Here is a 22,105-nt window from a genome sequence, read left to right as displayed (position 1 = left end):
CTGTATAAGTACAGCCAATGATGCATTTCTTCTATTGGGGTGTGTGTATCTGGGAGGCATTCTTTTCAGCCCTGAATGCCAATAAAATGAAGTATTCAAATATACAGAACTGAAAAACACATTGTGGTGTCACCAAGATTTTCAAAAGTAATGCCAGATATTCAGTCCCTTTGCTTACAGTAAAGTACTACTAATAATTTAATTATTTTAGTCTGTTTTTTAAAATATAAAAGATTATCTTAATTCCCTCTTTTGTTATATTTTATAAAATTGTGCAACTGATTTGTATAGTAGTCTAAGGGCATAGTTTGTAAATAAATCTGTGCACATTGAAGTTGTGTGCTCAAAATCTACTTACGTTTGGGGTGAATAATTACAGAAATTTGGAGTACATGCTTGAATTGTCAGAGTAAATGACTGAGGCATGTGCCCATGTGGCAGAGGGACTGGTCACAGCTGAAAGCCACAAGCTTTAGGGCAGTACTTCCATAACTTCAAGACAGGGAGTAAGGAAATGATCTGTGCCCGATGGAAAACCCCAGGGGGTAAAGTGAGGCTAAGGGCAGCTATGCCAACTGGAGTCTGTCCAGGAAGCTAATACCACCTTCTTGGAGAAATACCATGGGATTCAGAAAGGAGGAGGGAAGGAGAAGAACTTGGAAACCTATCAGGAAATACAGGAAATTTAATTTTAAAATTAGAGAAAGTTTTCATTTAATGGGATTTAGGAGAGCATTGGGTAAGTACTGTTTAAAAATGTAAAAATGTGCACAGAATGGCAGCCCGCCAACAACCTATAGTGAGTATTCTCCCCTTCCCCTGATCTAGAATGGCTCTTTGTCTTTTATTTCCCCCCTGTCCCTCGAAATAGTAAACCATTTGGCTAGTTGATTCATCTTAGAAAATGCTTTCAAGTGAAAAAGATACAACATGTTGATGTGATTTTTGTTTCTTCTTCTTTAGAATACAACTTTGGTTCAAACTATTGAGGTGTGGTTAGGGTTTGAAGTGAGTGATGCAGTTAACCCATGCGTACTATGGAGAAAGAAACCGTGAGGCACAAACCAGGTAAGGGTGGGGTCAGTTTTTTTTTCTTTGTTTTAAATTACTTTCTAGTGCTACGATAATTCCTGCCTATAGTGGACTTGGTAAGGCAGATGTGTGAAATGGGGAACATCCTTCAGGGAAATGTAGGGAGAAGTAAAGTGCTCAAAGGATATATTCTATTTTGTTGCACAATTCTTTCCTTCCTCTTGGCAAATATTTGATTATTATGCAGAGAGTGGAGACAGGAGAAGAGGAGATTATACAGGGCACTTCAGACCCTAATTGCCCTTCAGAACCTTGTGGAGTTTTAAAAAAGCAATTCAAGGGATAGAGACACCTTTTCATGCTTTTCTTAACAGTCAGCAGGCGGTGTTACTGAAGCCGAAGTTTACCACTCTTCAAGGCTTTTTTCCCCAAGTTTGTCTTTGGCTCTATCCTCAGAGGACTGGATGAGGGGCAGCCAGGCTCTGAATCCCAGAGGTCAGTAGAAGGGGCTGCCGTTGCCTAGAGTATGGCCTGTGGATTAGGAAGGTCTCTCTCAATCTTAGTCATGTTCTAGAGGGGTGAAGGGTTGATGGAAAAATCAACTGTAGAATTAGGTCTCTTTATCTTACCTAGGTAACCATTAACAAACCCCTCACCTCAACCTTCAGTATATATCCAGAATCCAACCACTTTTCAACCTTCCACCATTACACTCATGTCTAAACTGCTGTCATTTGCCCCTGGATTATTGCAAAGTCCCTTAGCTGGTCTCTCTGCTTCCACCCTTGCCCCAGTCTAAGCACACAGAGCGATCATTTGATAAGTAAGGTCAGATCATGTCCCTCCTCAATGGCTCTGTACTTCACTCAGAGTAAAAGCCAAAGTCCTTTGAAAGGTCTTGAGAACCCTGGAAGATCTGTCCCTGTTTTCTTTCTCATCCCATCTCCCTGGATCACTTCATTCCAGCCATGCAAGCTTCCTGGCTCTGTCTCAAACAGGCAAAGCAGTGACTCTGCTGGGAGTGTTCTTCCGTGGAATATCCACATGAATAGCTCTGTGCCCTGTACCCTCTTCCCTCTGCTGGCCAGATCTCCAGATATAGCATCAAAATACTCTGCTTTATTTTCCTTTAAAGAAATATGCAGGTACACATATTTGTGTAGTATAGAGATGTCTACCAGAGGAGTACCCATCACATTCTCTCCTATCAGGACTGTCAGTGCTACCTCTTGACAACAGTTTGCTAGTTTATGTTAGAAATATACTTGAATGACATAAAACAGCATTTTTGTTACAAAAAAAAGTTGTGACATTTCCTCCATTCCCCTGGGGTAGATTTGGGGAGTGTTATCTTGAATTAGTGAAGGCTTTCTGTGAGGTTCTTAGGGTGTGTTAGATGACTGGTGCCTGGAAGATCTCCAGGATATCAGACAATTTGGACTGGAAAAGTGGCTCCTCAAAATTCATATGTTGAGGCACTAATCCCCAGCATAATTGTCTTTGGAGATAGGGCTTTTAGGAGGTAAAGTTAAATGAGGTCATAAGGGTGGGGTATAAAGCTGATGGGATTGGTGGACTTAAAAGAAGAGGAAGAGAGAAAGAATTCTCTCTCTCCATGTACATGAACCAAGGAAAGGCCACGTGAGGTCAGAAGGAGAAGGAAGCTGTGTGCAAACCAGAAAGAGAGGTTTCAACAGAAACCAAATCATCTGGCACCTTGTTCTTGGGCTCCCTGGCCTCCAGAAATGTGAAAAATAAATCTCTATTGTTTAGCCACCTAGGCTATGGTATTTCGTTATGGAAGCCTGAGCCAAGTAAGACACCAGTCCACCACAGCAAAGCAAAATGGGTAGATTACTTGATAAAGTTCTGGATGCCTGTTAATACCCAGAGCTAGTATTGCCAACACTGTCATTTCTACCTTTAAAGAATGTAAATCCCTTCAGGACTAGATGAAGAAAAATGAGAGGTGACATGATTTTATAGAGATGATTAATTTTTTTTCATAAAAGGGCTATATATTTGTTTTAGAAAGGTAATACAGAGGAAAATAAAAAGAGAAGAAAAATGCAGTATTATTCTCTGAGATGAAGATTGTCAACAATTTATGGATTTCTTTTCAGTCTTTTTTCCATGTATATTTAATTTAATGATTCTAATGTTCTTTACTATTTCTGTTCTCTTCTCAGAGTCCTAGCACATTGTACCTACTCATTGAACACCCACTTTCCTGGTATAGTTGCTTAGAGGTGTAGTTTTACCCCCTTTTAATTTAAAACACTTATTATTATTGCTTTGTTATTGTTTAGTGTAATGATTGTTCATAGCCAGCAGTTAACTTCATTCATTGATATTAACACATCTTTTTGTATGTGTTCACTGTTTTTCCCTTTTATTTCATGTTCTCCTTATGGGTTTATCTTTGTGTTAAAGTACATTCTTTAATCATTCTTTTAGAGAGAGTACCTGTGGATGGTAAACACTTGTGGTCTTTTATGGCTGGAAAAACATTTATTTTGCCATCACATTTGAATAAGAGTTTAACCTGGGTATAAAATTTTAGATTGATGCTTGTTTTTCCTCAGCACTTTACAAGTACCACTGCACGTCCTTTGCCAGCTAGAGCTATGACTTGATAGTTTTCTCAAACAATAGTTCTTGCTCATATGTGTGTAATGTGTATCTTGTCTGTGACCCTTTTTGAGATTACTGCCTTCTCTTTAATGTCCTACCAGTATGGATTTATTTTTATTTATCAGAAGGCAGTATTATTCTGAGAACTCACATTTCTCTTTCACTTGAAAATGCTCAGCAAATACTTCAGCTATTGCTTCTTTGCCAATTCCTTCATTCATTACTTTTTGGGATTCAATTGATTAAATATTGGAAACTCTTATTCTCTTTTCCATATCTCTTAGCTGTCCTAATATTTTTAAAGTAATTTTGTCTTTCTGTGTCATATTCAGGTTGACTTCCTCAGGACTATTTTCTAATTAGTGAATTCTCTCTTCGGCTAGGCACAGTCCAGAATTTATCTGGTCAGGGCAGTTTATTTCAGTAACCATAATTTATTTTTCAGGCTTAATTGGTTATTTTTCATAGCCTCTTGTTCTTGTTTGATATCTGCCTGCTTATAAATTTCTTGTACTTTTTTATAGATATAACAGCTTTTTAAAATCCTCTTTAGTGTACTCAATTTGAAAGTCTTCACTATTTATATGAAATCAGTTTCATATTGGAGTGGATTTATGTTCAAGTTATTTGTTTATTGGCCGTCTCTTTTGGCATTGTATTTTCCCATGCATTTTGAAAATTTTATTTCCATACTTATTTTGTGTGGAAGGGATTTTGACTTTGTTTCTCTCTAGTGATTTTGTAGTTTCCTTTATCCATCTCTCTGAGTTCCCAAGCTAGATCCAGGTCTGATAAAGAGAATTGTAGGGATCTTGCCTTTAGGGTGTGTTGTGGGTAGAATTGTGTCCCCCTAAGAAGATATGTTGAAATCCTAACCCTGGTACTTTTGAATGTGACCTTCTCTGGAAATAGGTTTTACACAGATGTAATCAAATTAAGATGAGATCGTCTTGGATTATAGTGGGCCTAATCCAGTGGCTAATATCTTTATTAGAGATAGGAGAGGGAGAATTGGACACAAAGACATACAAGAGAAGAAAGGCATGTAAAGACCTAGGCAGAAATTAGAGTTACACTGGCATAACTGGGGGCACCAGAAGCTAAGCCAGCATAACTGAGGCCACCAGAAGCTAGACTAGGCAAGGACATACTCTTTCCTAGAGCCTCCACAGGGAGCATGACCCTGATCCTAGGAAACTAATGCAGGGTGTTATTGGGAATATTGTAGATCCATGACAGAGCAGAGGGTAACTTAAGTTAGGCACCTTGTTCCACCCACCATCCTGAACTTGCATTTATTGAGGTATACTTGCCCCAGAGGTTGGCCTGAAGTGTTTTATTTTTGTGCTTCCTCAGGGTGAAGAGGCTGAGAGAAGCCATTCTAGCTCCTGACTTCATGCAGTCAGCCTGGCTGTGCCCCCATCTCCCTGTACCCTGAATGAGATAATCACCTACTACTTGCTGTCATGTTGAACCCAGAGTCCACCAGTCCTGATATTTCAGTCCTGTGTATCATTTTGCATTTTTGTCCCATCAGCAGTCCCCAAATATACTTATCTTGTTTTTGAAGCAGCTATGTCTTTTTGGTTTCCCTTTCCCATATATTATTAATCATCTTGTACATTTAGAGCACAGGGGATAAAGGATGGAATTAACTGTGGCATCCTTACTGGAAGTCTACAGTCGTTAATGCATGGGTTTTGTTCATTAGTAAACTGTACACAGTTGTTTTTTCTCTACTTGAAAAAAATGACATTAGTATTGTTCCATGTTTTTATAAACTCTTTAATGTCTATGTAATATTCCATCAAATGGACATGGGGTAGTTCTTTAAGGAGATACTTTGTGGCAATAAAAGCCTTTGCCATGGTATATCTCAACTCACAGCTTGAAGAATCATTTAAGCATAATAAGGCAGAGGTGCTGCAATGCATAGGGCCCTTTTTGTGTTTCAGTCAGAGTGGAGGCAGGAAAGTTGAGTGGCTAACTTAAGAGAAGTGTCTCTACTTGTGCTATAAATTCCCTGAGCAAGGAGCCTTTGTTTAAGAGAGGCTTCACAATCTACTAAGTGGCTACGTGGTTTCCATGGAAAGTCTTTTGGTTTCTGAATATAGCCTCAGGTTATATGCTGTGAAGATAGTTTTGACATTTTAAATGATTGCAACTTGAAATCAGACATTTTCCATTGAAGGTGGGAAACAAGCAACAAACAGACTGACATTCTTCTACAATAGCTAGGATTCAGTTTTGCTCCTCAGAGCTTTCCTCTGAGATTCTAACAGGGAGCCCTTGTAGACGTCCTTGCCTTATCATTGAAAGTGACATTGAAAGCACTTGTTTGTATTTGGGAGCTCAATGGGAATTTCCACCAGTCTTTCTTAGAAATGTGCGGAGCTAACCAGCATTATAGGCCCACTTCATAAAGAGAAAAATGAATGAAGAGATAACTCAAAAAATGTTGCATCAATAGGGGGTTTTACATTTATCCACTGGCTGAGAAAAACAGTTCTGGCATCTCAAATTTTAGTATTGCAAAGGGTTGACAGGGCCTTAGCTGTTGTGGGTAAAACTGCAGTATTTCCAGAATCTCTCTCCTGGCCTTAGTGTATCTCCATATCAATAGGTGTTTCCAAGGGGTGGAGAGAAGTAGCCATCTCCACATCAACAGGTGATTGCAAGGGTGGGAGGAATGAGGGTATATCTGGACCAGAGAGGTTTGGTGGGGTCCCTTTTTGCAGCTGGGTTATGAGAGACACGGGCGAGCAGAAATGGATGACTGCTTGTAAGCAATAAGCGATTTTTCCCACTTTATTTATCCCTTTGACTTATTTCAGCTTCAAAGGTAATTTGCCCCAGGCTGGGAACTTATTTTCCTCCCAGAGTTACAGTAGACCAGCGCATATTCGATGCGTGAATCTCTTCTACAACATTTCCAAGAAGTGGTCATTAAACTTTTTCTTGAGTGTCTCCAGTGATAGAGAAACATTACTTATACAGCAGCATATTCCACTGTTGGACAGCCACAATTGTTAAAAAGTCCTTAATATTGAGCAAAATACTGTCTTCTCATTTGTACTAATTTCCTGTGTGGAGCCATAGACTAAATCTAGAATTTGGTCCAATCAGCAGCCTTTTGATGATCTAAAGAGCTTTGGTACAGGCTCCCTGGATCTTCTTCCCCTCAGATAGTTCATCTCAGTTCCTTCAAACATTTCTCATATTTAACTTCAGATGAAGAGATGGTGCAGGTTGGGTCTGGGACCAAGGCCAGACATGGTGCCTTAAAACACAGTGGGAAGCCAGTCATGCCAGAGTCATGTGGGGCCAGTGAGGAACCAAATAAAGTTAAAAAATTAAGATCATTAATTAGGAAGGAGTTGGTGTGAGGGAGTTGCTGTGGAAGCAGGGTGAAATCTGAAAAATAATTTAGCAAGAGATTAGAATCTAATACTCAAGGTGATGGCAAGTAATGTGGGTGAGTTCCAGAAAAAGGGATTAGTTAGGGTACAGGGTAAGAATCATGGTCCAAGGAACTCCACAGAATCAGGTTAGGGGGAGCTTTCTGGAGGCCAGACAAGGTAACATCTAAGAGAACAACTCTTACCTTTTGTTATGTGCCTGGCCTCCTTCTTAATGGGAATCAGATACGGTCTTTGGTAATATGAAAAGGCTTTGTGGTTCTTCATAACCCTATTCTCTTTTCAAAGGATGGCCTTGAGCCTAAGTCACTTTGATTCACATGTAGTGGAGAGCTACAAAAGAGAAAATTCAGCTTCAGACAACAGCTACTACAAGATCCCATCACACAGACTTGCAGTTTATTGAAGCACAGCTAGATATCATTTTTATCAGCAGATTCATATCTACTAGCTCCTTCCATCCTTACCTATATCATAAGTAAAGGTCCCAGAGAGAGGTTGTCTGAAAAAAATCTAAAACTATTACTTTGCAATTTTAAGTAAACTTTTCTCCTGGTTAAAGCCTCATTCCTTCCAATCCAGCTCAATTTCCTTCAAACTGAGACCTATGGATTCAGGCTACTATTGAAACTTCTTTCAATATCCATTTTCTAAGTTGAGTTTGCTCAGATCATGAGCTAGGAAATGTGAATTTTCAATTTTGCCATGGTGATTCTGATCTTTTTTGCTGGGAAGTCAGGCAGCTCTGGACTAAAATTCTGGCTGTGTCATTCCAGTCACAGTATTGGCCTTGGGGGCTTCCCTAATTTTGAGTCTCAGACTGAATCTCTGTAAAACAGAGATAATCATGACTTATGTGATTTAGGTGAGATGGTGGATGTAATATGCTTACACAACACCTGGCACAAAAGACATGCTTTATGCATATAGATTTTAAATTCTGGCTCAGTCACAATAGCTTACACCTAACAACAAATATTTGTTAAAAAAATACATGAATGAATATCCTCATAGTCAGCACCCATGGTAAAAACTGACCAAAAATATCTTCTACAGTATCATGAAAATTATTTACGCAGGATGATGGACAAATCAATACATGTGATTTTATCTCTTTCTTTAAAGTACATGTTAATAGTAGCACCACTAACAGAGAATTCTTTGACAGGAACTGCGCCAAATATATATAAACATTACCCCTTTTTAATTCTCACAACATATCTATGAGGCAGGCATTATTCTTTTTTGAAGAAGAAAGTAAGCTCAGTAAAATGAAATGACTTTCCCAAAGGTTATACAGTGAGAAAGTAGCCAAGTCCACACTGAAATCAGGTCTATCTAACTTCAAAATCTCCTTTAAACACAATGTGGAGGAGCTCCTGGGAAGGATTTCAGGCTTGGATGTAGGTTGCCCACTCCCAGGAGAGTGTCCTTTGGAGAGCAGAGATTCCCCTGGCTATGGGCCAATCTGTGTTGGGTTCCAGAGTAAGAAAACAGTAGGGGATGGACATAACTGGGAGGGGCAGACATGGGCCAGAATCAGAGCTGAGTGACCTCAGGCAGGTGGGAGATCTTGTGAGTATGAGGATACTTCTTTCCTCCAGAACCAGCACCAGCCAGGTGCCTAGAGGAGGTGTCATTCCTATAGGACCTGAGCCACCTGCATGCAAACTCCATGAAGGTGGAGGCTTCGTCTTATTTATGCTATGAACCATGCATGGTCTATAGTGGACACCCAACAACCATTTGTTGTATGAATGAATGAATAAATGATTTAATATATTTACTGTAAGATCTTGATTTGAAATGGAGGAAATAACTAGCCCAGAAAAAAGGACTCCATTTGCTGCTTGCCCACAGTGGTAGGCACCCTGCTTGATACTATTGAGGAATGTGAAAAAGTAAGGGGTGGTGCACACTCTGGCTTCAAACAGAAACAGTGTAGGGATGATGTTCATTGACTCCTTTTAGGCTTCAGTGTGTAGGACAGGCTCTGATAACATTTTTATTTCCTGTGAGATCCTTGGCCTCTGCCAAAGGAAATCAAAACCAAAAACCCCTCATACAAAATACAGAATACAAAATTAAATCTTTAAAGGGGAGTGGAGCATTCCTTGCTAAAGTTGGCAATGATTCAATTGAATTGGTAATAAGAGGACACAAACACTAAACCTACTGAAATGCATTTCTTCACTGGGCATTTCTGCACTTGTGTAAACTGTAGTTAAAAAACCCCGGCATGTCTAACTGTATTAAGAAGAGTCAAATTCCATGTTAATTTCCAAGAGTCTCTCTTTCTCCAGACTACTCAACACTGGCCACCTTCTCTTAAAACAGCATTTTTTGTGTCTCTAAGCTTAACATTTCTTATTTATGCATCAGCTTGGTGGGCTTAGAGTAAGGTGGGTAAGGAAGTAATGGGAGATGAAGGGATAGTAGAAGTTGTGTTTGAATGGAAGAGCTGGTAGGGAAGTTTATGTCACCTGTTACCCTTTCACTTTCAACCCTAGGATCTTGACTTTAATATTGAGTGGTTTCTTCAAGAGTAGGACCTTAATACTTTAAATGTATATTATAAATAAAAGACTATTTAAAAATCTATGTTTTCCTTAGTAACTAAAACCTTTTCTTTATTTTTTTCATGCCCAGCATACAATTGATGGAGCAGACAATGTAAAATTTTTTTTGAAAAGTTGTCCCAGGACATCTTAAGGTGGGGCAACTTGTCACTGGTGTGTGTTTAACTAGAATATTAATGAAGGGAAAAGCCTCAATATTATTGTGGTTAGCACAGTTCTTTAAAACTTCACAGCACAGAACAACATGTTTTGCATTACTGCTTACCCCCTCGAAGGAAACGGCTGTTTTAAGGGGACATCGTGAGACCAATCTCATTATGTGCCACCGCGGCTCACATATCTCCTAGAAATCTGAAATGCTTTAAACACACCCGAATATTTCCACAGTGAGAATTTCCATGTGCAGTGCTGCCAAGCCCTACTCTAGACGTAAAATGAGATTACTTATTTATCAGAGGTCTCTGTTGATTACTAACACAAATAATTTACCACCTTTTCTGGAGAGGCATTATAGATATTGGAAAACCTTATTTTGTCATCTACAGTTTTAGATGTTTCTTTTCCCTTTTCTAAGAGTAAGAAAGGGGCCTGAACATTCTTGCCCTTTACTGATGTCTTAGTCCCTCTGCCCAATTCATCAGCTGGAGTAGGGGGGTAGGCGACTCCATGTGGGACTGGAACAGAGCTGTCCGCTCCTGCCCGCAGCCCCCTGGCAGTCATCTGTGTTCTGAGAGGCTCCTTACTGGGACAGCTGTGGCCCTCTATTTGGACCTTTTCTTCTGGCTGTGAAGAGCTTTCATGGTCGGTGAGACAAGCTGGAAGTTCTCGAAAGCTAATTCCCCAAGCAGCCTGAAACAAAAAAGGATGACCATTAGGTGGAAGAAAGCCACAGCGTCCTCGCCTCTTGATGGCGGTAACTGAGGGAATCCCTACTGTCTCTCAATCTCCTCTGGAGCCATGAGGCTCCAGGGCTAGCTGACTATACAAGTCACCCCTTGTGCTTCTTTCCCTTCCCTGCCCCAGTGCCCAGTTCCTGACTGGCATTTCCAAGGCTCACCTTCCAATTACTCTGCTTGTACCTGAATTTCAGAATCTGCTTCTGAAGGAATCCAGAAATCCTCAGCAAAGTATTCTGAACTGATTTTGGGATTCAGACAGAATGCATGTGAGTCATACTGAACCAGTCCCAGCTTAAAAAAAACTGTATGCCTCTTTGCCTTTTATTTGTTTTACTAGACTATTGTTTTAGAGCATTTTTAGGTTCATAGCAAAATTGCACTGAAGGTACAGAGAGTTCCCATTTACCCTGTGCCCCCATCCACAGTGTCCCCAATACCAATATCCCACATCAGAGTGGTGCCTTTGTTATGATCACGTTGTAACCCCCACTGATGCCTCATCATGACCCCCAGTGCATGGTCTCCCTTGGAGTTCACTCTCGGTGTTGTCCAGACTGTGGATCACATGCATCCACCATCCTATTTGCTTTTCCTTAAGGATTGAATCCACGTTAATTTTCTAAACCCTTAATTAATATTTAAATTTCACTCTTTTAGCTTAGCATCCTGAGCTGCTGCCAAGCGGGAGTGCCTAGTGATCATGTGCTGCATTTCATCTGTGCTGCCGGGGTGGGAAAGCCATCCCTTAGCAGGTTGCTGGGAAGGGGGGCTGTGGATACCTAAGTGGGTAGGTGTTGTCATATGCCTTAGGAATCTTTAGTTGAAACAGGCTATGTAAATATTATCTATTATTATTACTAATAATTACCCGCAGCTGTAACGGTGATAAAGTTTGTGTGCAGGAGTCCCAGATGTGAGCCTCCTGGGCCCTTGTGTTCAAGGGCAATGTGAACTGCAGTGAACTTGTCTTGTCAGACTGCATCTCCACGCAGAGAAAAAAATCCCGGTTGCTCAGAGATGGTGGCCTGTTGTGCTTTACTGCAACTCAATCCTCATTTGCACTTCCGAGAAGTTCCCCCTCCCTGTCCCCATTGCCCCTTTTCTTTTTTTTTAAATGTAGAATGGAATAATCAGCTATAGTTCTTGGTGGGAGGTCCCCTGTGTTCTGCCCTAGATTTTCAGTCTGGCTGTCAGGCCGAGGCCGACTGTACTGTGGGAGGGTAGTTTGATTTTGTTTTGTTGCTTTGTTTTTGGTTTTGGTTGGAGATTTTCTTTCTTTCTCTCCCCTTTCCTCTTTCCTTTCCCTCTCTTCTTTTCATTCCTTCTAAATCACAGTGTTTGTAGCTGTGTAGTTTCAAAAACTGTACATCCTCCCTGCTGGGCTACAAGCAACATTCCTGGGTTGAAGGGGAAAGTGACAGCGTGGGACTGAGTAGCCTGAGCTGCTGCATGGCTGACAGCCCCTAGCTTGATGTCTGGGCAAGTTTTAGATTCCCAATCTGTATCCTGTCGGTGGGTATTGGAAACATTGTGAAGTTACAGGTGTCTCTCTCATTTTGTAAGTCCCTACTTGTTTTATTTACGGCAATTTTGATCTGGTAATATTGTGTTTGGTTAATTCACGTTACCAATCATTTCTCTCCTTTACTGATTGTAAGGGCCATCACTCCATGCCCAGCACCCTGCCAGCAATTTTATCTTGAATGAACAAATGAATGAAAAGCTGAAAGGCATCTTGGCTATCACATGGCCCACTGTTCTCATCCTGCAGATGGGAAAATGTTTTCTTAAAAGTTGCAGAACCAAGATCTAGTGAGAAGCCACAGGGAAGTGCTTTGAAACTGTAAAACACCATGGAGATAGAAAGTTTTTCTTCTGGTAGTAAACTGGGCAAGGTGTCCGCATGCTGATGAGAGCACTGATTGTGGAAACCAGACAAGTTACTGTCTAGAGTGGTGTCTCCTGCACGCCTCAGCCCTGATACAGTTTTCACCAAGTCTACCACACTGCCCTGGCTATCTTCCTGGGATGTTAACAGGCTCATTTCCAGAGCATGAGAGAGGTGCCTCCAATTTGTTTTTCAACCCAATTTCCCATTGTAATTCCTTGCTAGGCAGCTGCATGTTCTATTAGCTGTCTTTCAAACAACAGTACCTTCAAATGGCTGCTGATTTCCCAGGCGGTTATAATTTTATTGGCTGCCTCTCTACCTGAAGTGGGGTTAATGTGTTCTAGACAAATATTGGTTCCTATGAAATATGGTTGGAGAAGTGGCCACTGGTCTCTGGGGTAGGAGCTACAGGCATACAAGGATATGAAAAAAATGTCTGGGGGCTGGATGTGTGCAAAAGGGAGAGGTGGCTTCAGTTAGGCCACTTTATTGGAGTGAGGTGGAGTCTTGTGACTCAGATTAAGGGCCAGGTGCCAAGGCTTAGAATGCCAATTAGAGAAGGGAACTGCGTTAGCCATGACTTCAGTCTGGCAGGCTCTAGACAGACATGTAATCACGACATCGCTCTACCCTTAAGCCTGTTACATGCTGAGGAAGTCAGTTCAGTTTTGGGAAGCCATCCTTCTTTCAAGGTGGATTTCTTTCCTCTCTGGCAATATTTCCCACCTATGAACTATTAAGTGCTTTTCAAAAATCCTGATTATCTATGGTCAAACAGATTTTAAATAGGAACAGTGCAATGAAGTTCAATGGGTAAAGATGGGACCTTTCACAGTCTTTGCTACAGGACTCCTCTTCGGGAATTTCCAAGAGAAGCTACTCTCTGTTGTTGGATCTTAGGAGACTGTGGAGCACTTTTTGGGAGAGCATGTTGGACAAGTCTAATTCTGAGAAACACACCTTTGGAAATAGTCTTTTGGTGTTTTCCCAGGGTTTAACCATTTTGATTGAATGTCTTAATTCCTTGGATGAATTTTTCCAGCCTTGAAAATTGAATTCCCATGGAAACTTTTCTACCATATTTGTCTTCTTGCATGTATCAGAATGGGTCATTTAGTAATAGCTATCAGTCAACACAGTGGTTTTAGATACATATAAATATTATTTGAAACCTGAGGAAATGAACCTCCAGATAAGTCAAATGATTTACCCAACATCAGATTGGTATTTTATTTTTCCCTCTGTGAATACCAGAGCTGCTCCATTAAGGATCCCGATTTCCTTCCTGAGACCTTTCAGAGCATCTCAGAGAACTGAGTGCCTTTGTGTCCACTCAGCAGAAGTGATGCTTGTTCTTGAGAAATTTTTTATCTTACAAAGGAGCTCTGGGATGAGTTTTTTGTTTGTTTTTCAAACTTTAATTCCTTTTAAATCTTGAGTAATGCAGAAACTGAAATGCCAAAGAGGAGGAGGACAGGGGAAGGAGGAAGAAAGAGAGAGAGAATCACAGAAAAGTTGGACTCCTCTGAATTCTGAGCCCACTTTTTCCATAGCCCAACTGTCAGGACTTGAACAGGGAAGTTTTCAGCTGCATGATGGAAAATGCCAGGCTGCAAGAGGACTTCCGTGTTCCCCTCCTGCTGGGTGGGAGGCCCTCCCAGCTATGCTTCTTTCCTGGCAGTCAGAAGTAGAGCCAGAAATATGGCTTTTGAATGTTGTTATCAGAAGTTGTGTTGGGATGCTATGGTGAGTTTAGTATGGTTTGCAAAAGTGATTACCACCTCTCTAAGAAGATCGGAGAGACAGCTGCTGGGGGGCAGGGGTAGGGACAGTTCTGGCATTGCTCTCACAATCTCTCAAAGACGCCCCAAAGGGCTTGGAAGACCAGCAAAGCAGGAATTCCCAAAGTACACAATCAGGAAATTTCCGAGGACGATTTTATTAGGAGAATTTGTTTATATAATGGCACTGCCTGAAAAACAGGACTCAGCTTAGCAGGAGTGTGTTACGGACAGGGTCATACTGAATTGCAATGGCTTGTCAGTGGCTTCTCCCATAAGCCAGAAAAGTGAAATGTCTGAGATGTGTAATATATAATTCAAATGCTTGTGCCTTATGCCGTTAGTTAGTTCGCTTTTGGAACCCCAGCTCTTAGCCCAGTGGCTTGCATGGAGTAGGAACTTAATGATATTTGTTGAATGAAAAAAATTGCCGAAGTTATTCAAGCTCTGATGTTACAACTGTCTGGTTTTGGAGATGGCTAAGTCACCCCAAGGCCTTCAAGCCTCTCCTTTCCTCTCGAGTCTCCTGCTAAAAATCTGATAATTCGCCATCCTTTTGTTGTTCAATACAGGAACCTGGCAACCTTGACATATTTGCGATTATACACTTGATGCTCCAGAGCAATTGAGAACAAGGGTGAGACCACAATGGCCTCCTCTGTGTGACAGAGAAGCAGTTCTAGGGAAGGATTCTGTTGGCTGAACTTCCAGCAACTGTTTGATAAACCAGTTACTGGAGACACTGCAGCCAGATGCCTGAGGGAGAAACTATGTGTGATGTGGTTTCGAGAACATTCTGGTTTTGCATGGCGTTTCCTCCTCTGAATTCCAATAGCACCTTCTTTGTACTTTTCTTACATCACCTTACTTGGGAAAGAGCAAAAAGTTCGGGGTTGGAATTCATGGATTCAAGTTGGGTCGCTGCTCCCTTACTGAAGGGTATGCTCGGGAAAGTCACTTGACTGCTCTGAACTTAGGGCTCTTCCTTGTGAAGTGGGGAAGATCACAGTTTTACCCTGTAGCAGTTTTTCTAAGGATTAAACAAGATGATGCATGAGGAAATGCATGTCAAATCACAAAGCTACTTGCAAATATTAGTTATTATGGGGGCATCTAATTTTATGTTTCTAGGTTGTTTATTCCTTAAAAAAAAAGAGGCTATAAATGATTTTTCTTTTCCCATAGCACCTAGCAGGGGGAACTTACATAAAATAGGTGAAGTATTGAATCAGTATCCTGATAGAGTTAACAAACTAACAAGTCTGAAGCTGAGATGCTTGATTTCTTTCTTGGCAAGTTCTGAGAAACTTTTGGAGTGAGGAAGGGCCCTTAGGAGAGTGGGAGGTTGAGGCGAGTAAGGGTGAAGGAGGGAATAGGAGAAGGGAAGTGATAGCAAAGGCTGAGCAAGGTATCTATCAGTCCTTCCTACAGGGACATATAGGAAAGGAATGGTGGGAGGCATAGTGAGTTGTAGTTAAGATTATGAAAGCCTTCTTTTGTGGCAGCCAAGGGTGGAAAGTGTGCATCTGATCATGAGCCACAGCAGTGGCTCAGAAGCCACAGGCTTAAAAGCCAGCAGTGCCCAATGAGAGGAACAACCTGAAGATATGAAAGCATTAAAATGCTTGGAAGTCTGAAGGAGAATTATAGGTCCATCAGCAGGCAAATCTTATACTCTGTCCAGTTAGGGATCAGGGAGATGATAGGAAAATTGAGGGAGCCCCATTGTTTGGCTGAGTTCCATATGTATTTGAGGGCCAAATATACATTTGGAAGGTCTGGTGATTTTGGAAAACTGTTTGCAAGGCCATACAAAATATGTTCTTAGTTTAAATTAGGGTCAACTCAATCTATTAAAGAATTGGTTGCTTAAGCGTTCCTCCTATCTTTCAAGGCAACCCAGGAATGGTTTAATCCTTGGTGAGTCACTCTCTGAAGCTCTGGGTTAGGCATTACTGGCTTTGTTAAAGCGTGTCCAGCCCTGTCTGTCTGACCGGCCCTTTCCTCTCTCTCCTAGTCTTGTTTCTGTATCTGTTGTGTTATCCTTTGTGTCTGCAACCAGCACCTCTACCTGGGAGTTCGCTGGCCGGGTTTGGGTGTGGCTGCAGAGAAATCACGAACACGACTGCTGGCTGTCTCCCAAGTGATTCTTCCAGTGGCAGCGGAACACGACACGACCTGTGGGAAAGTCACTGAAGGCTAAACGGGACCCGAGGGAGTTAGTCTGGCTTGAGGTCTCTGTGCCCCAGCTTTCACTCCCCTCTGTTATCTGTGCTTACTATTCTCACAAGATAATCACACCTGTTTGTTGGTCCCAAAGGCTAGCCCTTCTCTTGATAGTAATCTGTCAAGTGCCTATCATTTATGCAGTCATCTGTGTGTTAATCTAATATTTTCTGTCTTCAGTTGTAAGTCCACAGCTATGAGGATCACTTTGATTTGATTGTATCTATCATAACGAGCATCTGGAAGGGAGTGACAAAGGTTTATTCATGATTGCATCCATGGGACCTAAGGATGGAGTTAATGCTCTGATACTGTACCTGGTTGTTGCTCAGTAGAGATGTGGAGGATATGAAATCGAATAATGCTAGGCATACATGTATGCCAGGAAAGTACGAAATAGTGGTCATGAATCATGAATGTGTTCATTAAACTTCCAGGTGGAAATTCAGAGTGGCCACATGAGTGTAAGGCTACTGAGAAGCTCAGATGAGTTTCTGCTATGCTTTTGACTCTCTTATCTTTGACAAGACCCACATTTCAGCTGGCAGCAACTAGAGGCATGAGATCTATAAGTTCTTTAAAGAAAGAAAGCCTTTGAGCAGCCAAAAGCAGACCCTGAATAGTTCATGTCCTTGGGAGACCAAGAAGGCTGCCCAGGAGTCAGTGCAAAGCCTTACAGCTGTGTTGGGCAACATTTTCCATAGTGCCTTTGCTGGCTCAATAGTTCCCTCTTCAGCTGTGTATTTCCTCCTAATAAATATGCTTGTTATCTTGTGTACACATAGCTCTTTTAATTTCTGACTGGCTCAATTGCTCCTTAGAACATTGTATAATTTCTACTGTGAATTGTTACTGCTTTGAGAGATAGACTGGAACTCATCGCATGTACACCTGCCTTAAGCTACTGCCACTAATTCATGACCTGAGATTTTTTAAATCAATGTCATCATGCTAAAGTTAGCTTCACCCTACCCCATGGACTATGCTATTCTTTACACAAGAACTTAAGAAACTCATTAGATACCAACCAGGATAAGGGGAAACCAGCAAATCCTGACCCTTCTATCTTTGCCCAGAGATGACATACATAAATTGACCCAAAAAGTCACATTTATAATGATAACCACAGATAGAATTAAAAGAAAAACATTGTAAGGAAATACTGTCTAAGGTTATTATAGTCATAATTTACTTTACACCTATTAATCCTAGAGAAATTGTCGTTCCCAAATGTCTACATTTTGATCAGCCTGAAATGTGATTTAGACCAGTGCAATTTAACATATATTAACTGAACATCTACTATAAACCCAGAAATCTTACTAGGTACTAGGCATACAGAGCTGGAAGACATAGGCTTAGTCTTCAAAAACTCACCCAAAGCTTTGTTCAGAAGCATGAGGAATTCTACAATTAACCCTTAATATGGTTCTGAAAGAATCTAGATTTGAGACCAACATATAGCACAGGCACTACACTTTCTCATATTATTGGTTACTCATCACTGATACGTATTTCTGCCCACATGAGCGTTCTCATAGTGCCCATTAGTAACTGCAGAATTGTTTGCCTGGCCCTGATCAGTCTTGACCTTGTTGGTGATTTACCTGACGACTACTACATCGCTTTGTAGGAGGACATATGCAAGTGGTTTTCAAGTAGGTTTGGAAAAAAGAGAATACATGTAAACTCTAATTACTACAGTGTTAGATGCAGCAAAAATTTTCTTTGGCATTTTTACCTGTTTCTATGAAGCTCTATCCTCTCTTTTCTACTAGTTTGAGTTTTCTTCTTTCTCAAGTACTTTCTTGGGCCTTTCTTAACTGACCAAACCCCTTTTCCAAGCCTTAAAATATTGATTTGTCTCACTCTATTTTGGCACTTAGCATGTATTTCATTGTTATTATTGCTCATCTGTGTTCTTTAATTAGCCTATGAAAAACTCAAGATGTAGCCATATTGCCTATTGTGTTCTTTAAGCATCTAGCCTTAGAAACTTGCACATAGTGAGTAGCTAATAGCTTTTATTTGCTAATTGATTTTTCCTATGGGAGGTGTTGGTTACCCATATTAATTAATGCCCAAGGCAAAACATGTGAGAGCTACATGTGCTAGTCTAAGAAAAATAAAAATCAAAGCAAACCTTTGAAACCTGAGAGCCTAAATCCTCATCTTGATAGGGAAAGGACAGTTTTATGAGCTCAGGCATCATTTATGACTTATCCCCTTCATGCATGGGCACTGTATCGCACTACAGAAAAGTTTGTTTACTTCTTCGGAACCTGGGCTGGGGACACAATGCCACTCTCCACTGCCTGCTTTTGTCATTTTTTATGTTTGGCAGCTGAAGCTGATAAAAAAAAAAAAACCCCAACTTTTTTGTTATTTGCAAATAAGTTAAAAACAAAAGGACAACTGCAAAGATATTCTACATAAAAAGGAATCTCTCTATACTTCTTGTTTGGTTTTGACATCCAGATTGGCAAATGACTGGCTTATCAGTGCCTGACTGTTCACTGTGTAGCGTCTTATTGGAACAATTAAAATGGCACAGAAAAGTCATGGCCGTGGAGCTGAAGCTGAGAGTTTCCTGGGAACCATTTAAGATACTTGGCAGTGTGTGCCAAACAGGCCTGGGCCATATGTAGGCAAATAACCATGCATTAAATAAAATTTCAAATCTCCAAGTAATCTCTCTTGGACATCTTTTTTCTTTTGTTTCCAAAAACACAGAAAGAAAGAGCCAGTGCCACTGAGCATAAATCATCTTACGTTGCTCGGGGGTGACATAATGTGGGTCAAGGTCCAGCACTCTGGGAAGATGGAGTCCAGTATAGCAGGCAACTTGGACTTGTGGCAGCCTCCTCCATGTTTGGTGGTCCATGTAAACTACTTCCTTCTGGTTCTGGTAGGTGCCATAAAGTAATAGCCTTTCAGACCTAAACCTGCATAATATTTGACAACCTACAGAAAGGTTTTTCCTTTAGGATATTGGGGAGAGAAAGCAATTCGTAAATCTCATGAGCATGAGACCCCCTGTTCATATCCTCACTCTGAGAATTCTTTCAGGGTTGGAAACCAGTAGAGTGGAATTCTAGCACTGTTCTTTTCCAAGTGAAGAAAGCTCTCATGGAACCAGAGGCTTTGGAATTTATTTGTGGTCACAGAGATAATCCTTTTCATAGAAAGAATGAAATAGCAAATAATTCCCAGCCTTGAGCATGCTTATCTCTCCCTGAATCCTCTCACCCCTTTTTTTTTCAAGTTAAATAGTGCTCTTTATTGAGAAGTGCATTTGCTTTTCCAGTGATTCTTTCCTTGTGCCATTTTTTGGATTTTCGAGGACCAAGGTTCTTGTCTGGAGGAGATCTGGGTTATTATCAAACTCATCCAAGATACAGAGGAAAGATCTCAGCTCAGGTTAAACTATACTTGCTTGCCCGCAAATTCACATTTGCATTTGCATCTTAGCCAGTGTTTGTTTCTTGGAAAGCATTTTTCACACATTCTGAGCCTTGGTGGGAAAATATAAACTCTTGGCTTTGAAGGGTGCCATGTATGCAAATGTAAAAATGTGGTAGGATAAAATATATCTTCCTGCAGGGCCAAGGTTGGCTTTGTAATTTCTCATTTCAGTTGGCCTCCATGGCTTTCAGTATTCTGAAAAGTGTAAGTACATTGCTGGGTGAGGTTTATATGGGTAATCTAACAGTGTAGATATACAATCTGAATCATCCAGACCTCTGAACCTCCATTTTAATTGAATAAGAGCTTTGTGCCTCGTCTTTCCTTTCCTTTGGCCTGTCAGGAAGCAGCTTGACCATTTCTGGTGGGATATTCTTATGCTGCAACAGTGGTAAAAAGGTTCTTTTGAGACTAAAGGAATAGAATCTAAGAGTGAGGCTCAAAGCAGTGGAAATGGTTTTGGGAACCTTATTTTCTTCCCCAATTTAACTAAACTATTGAAAGTGTGGAAAAGTGAAAATAACTATTATTAAGTGGTATAATCTGGTTAGGTATTTTTAAAAGACAAAAATGACCACTCAGAAATTTTGAGTTCTAGCCAGTCCTCTCAGGAAGTCCTACCAAGTGACTGAAAGTCATGGGTGTAGCCATGGAAAATCATGGTGAAATAATGAAGTGTCATAAAATTTCACTTAACATGAAATGAACCACTGAAACCAGTGAGCCCATTCTGAGATGAGGAGAGAATATTTTCGATCTACCAGAATAATTTTTCTGACCACTAACTGTGACCCTCTAAAATGTCTGTATATGTAAGGTTTTCTGTGTGGCACTTAAATCAGGCCCAAAACTGGGCATTAAATGTTGATCTAGGCACTGGAGTTGAGAGAATTACAGTACCTATTCATTTTACCAGGTAATATATGGGCAAAGTAGATCTTTCTTCATGGAATCTAATTCTAGAGTTAGTGACATAACTAAGGAACATTGTACCTGGCATGTAGCAAGTGCTCAACACAGTTCTACTGATGCATTTTAGAAAAAAAGTCCTTGTCATCCAGGGGCATAAAATCAAATAAAGGAAACAGAAGAGACATGAAAATATTATTAATGATACAAGGCAGCATATGATAACATATCTGTATTTACAGTAGAGTCAGTCAGATTGAGCTTTTGTGGTCCAGAGATGGGAGACACGAACATGGACTTTGGAAGAGGACAAGGTCTCATGGAGCAGAAAGGCCTTGAACTAGAACTGGGGCTTGGTGGGGACTGAGAGGCAGAGAAGGGAAATGAGAGATCGAGAGTAAGAAACTGATACAGAATGAAAGTGGGCTTGATTTGCTCTCTATGCACCAGACCTTTAAAAAAAACAGTATTTTCCTCCCTTTCTTAGTCATATTAACATTTCTTTCTTTGAATAGGAAAGTAAGCTTAGTTTATCACCTTGGAGGAAGCTGGGGTACAAACCTGCCTGCCAACAGTGCTTTAAATGGGGCAGTTTTCCTGGCCACCCAAGCCAAGAAGTAGATTCAAAAGGAGATTCTTTGTGTCGACTTCCCAGAATATCTGACCGTTGTCTGGGTCATTGAGTTGACATTCCAAGTGCACGTTTGGTCACTTACATTCATGGACACAGTTAAATGCTACTCCTGTAGGTAATTCATTTGGAAAAAGCTGGTTCCTGAGCACAAATTCTTTATTTTATGGGGCAAATGTTATGTGCCCACAGCATAAGGTAGGGCATCATAAAAGATACTTGTTCAGAGTTTAATTACTGTACACAAGACTCCAGCAGAGTGATTTCAAAGCCTTTTTGAATGACTGTATTCAGTTTTCTGTGCCCACAGCTGCCTATTCTTTTGCTTTATGGAGGCTTTCCATTCTTCTGTTTGTTGAAGAGATAAAACCACATCTCGAAACCCATGTAAAAATACTATAAAAGGCATACATGATTAATAGAACATTTTCTACATTAACTGTCTTAACCAATTCTATTAAAAGAAATTTTAAAGAACATCTCCCCCCTTTTTTCTCCTTCCAAGTTTTTGGGGTGTTCCAAATATGGAAGCCTTCTGTCAGAATTCCCTCAGATTGACAGGGTGGCTTAATGATCCTGATATAAAAAGACAGAGGTTTCTCCTTTTTTTCCTCCCAAATTGTCGCTTTCAGCACTTTA

At 40.7% G+C, this 22,105-nt stretch overlaps 1 long non-coding RNA gene across 2 annotated transcripts in view; it reads left to right on the top strand.

Annotated features, from left to right (window-relative positions):
• Positions 1–22,105, top strand: part of LOC118971012 (uncharacterized) — a 274,439-nt gene that overhangs the window by 6,953 nt on the left and 245,381 nt on the right. The window contains exons 2-3 of one of the 2 annotated variants that reach the window (XR_012124203.1): positions 964–1,068; positions 5,023–5,232. This is a non-coding gene — a long non-coding RNA (uncharacterized lncRNA). Of the gene's footprint in view, positions 1–963; positions 1,069–5,022; positions 5,233–22,105 lie in introns of those variants that run through there. The other variant, XR_012124201.1, reaches the window with a different exon arrangement.

Source organism: Manis javanica, chromosome 2 (genome assembly GCF_040802235.1).
Source record: "Manis javanica isolate MJ-LG chromosome 2, MJ_LKY, whole genome shotgun sequence".
NCBI classification, from domain to species: domain Eukaryota; kingdom Metazoa; phylum Chordata; class Mammalia; order Pholidota; family Manidae; genus Manis; species Manis javanica.
This window is presented reverse-complemented; position numbering and strand designations above follow the sequence as displayed.